This window comes from Chiloscyllium plagiosum, unplaced genomic scaffold (assembly GCF_037043375.1).
Source record: "Chiloscyllium plagiosum isolate Xiang-an unplaced genomic scaffold, Cpla_swu_hap1 HiC_scaffold_6, whole genome shotgun sequence".
Classification (NCBI taxonomy): domain Eukaryota; kingdom Metazoa; phylum Chordata; class Chondrichthyes; order Orectolobiformes; family Hemiscylliidae; genus Chiloscyllium; species Chiloscyllium plagiosum.
The window spans coordinates 101627554-101628362 of record NW_028270144.1 but is presented as its reverse complement, the minus strand read 5'-3'; positions in this window follow the sequence as shown (position 1 = coordinate 101628362).

Here is an 809-nt window from a genome sequence, read left to right as displayed (position 1 = left end):
TGTATTACTTTGTAAAAAATGTTTAAAAATTTCCTTTTATTTCAATAAAAATACCTATTAAAAAAAGGCATTTGGACGGATATATGAATAGGAAGGGTTTGGAGAGATATGGGCCGGGTGTTGGCAGGTGGGATTAGATTGGGTTGGGATAGCTGGTCTGCATGGACAGGTTGGACCAAAGGGTCTGTTTCTGTACATCTCTATGACTCTATGACTCTATAAATGTACTTTCCTATTTCTCTTCTAACTGACTCAGCTCTAATGTTAAGATTCTATCTCCTTTTATTCCCCCACTCTAAGATGTAGCTTATCAATATCTCTTCTAATGAATCGCGATGTTATTTTAAACACCTTATTTATATAACCCTTCAGCCATCTAATTTTAAGGGAATACTACAAACTGAGTTCATGTTTTAACTCTAGTGTTTCTTCAGTGAATCTAGCCCACACCAAGATTTAAATTCTTAGTGGTTCTGAATTTTAATTCTCATACTTGGTCTGAATAGTGGATCCTGTACTTCAACACATTACTTTGCGTTCCCTCTTTAATCATTTTTTTGGAACTTAGAATTATCCTAGTTATTTTATTTCTTCCAGCTGTTTGATTACCCCTTCTCTCTGTGTTGAATCCAGATGTTCAGATAATGATCTGCATTATCCAGCTTGAGAAAGTGTCTGATAAAAAGAGATTAAAATCTTTCAGTCATTATAACACCCTCTCAAGTAACCTCTTGTGTGATGTTAATCTTGAAACTGGACAGAAAATCACCACAGACTTAACAAGTTAAACCCTCTAATGGATGGAAGTA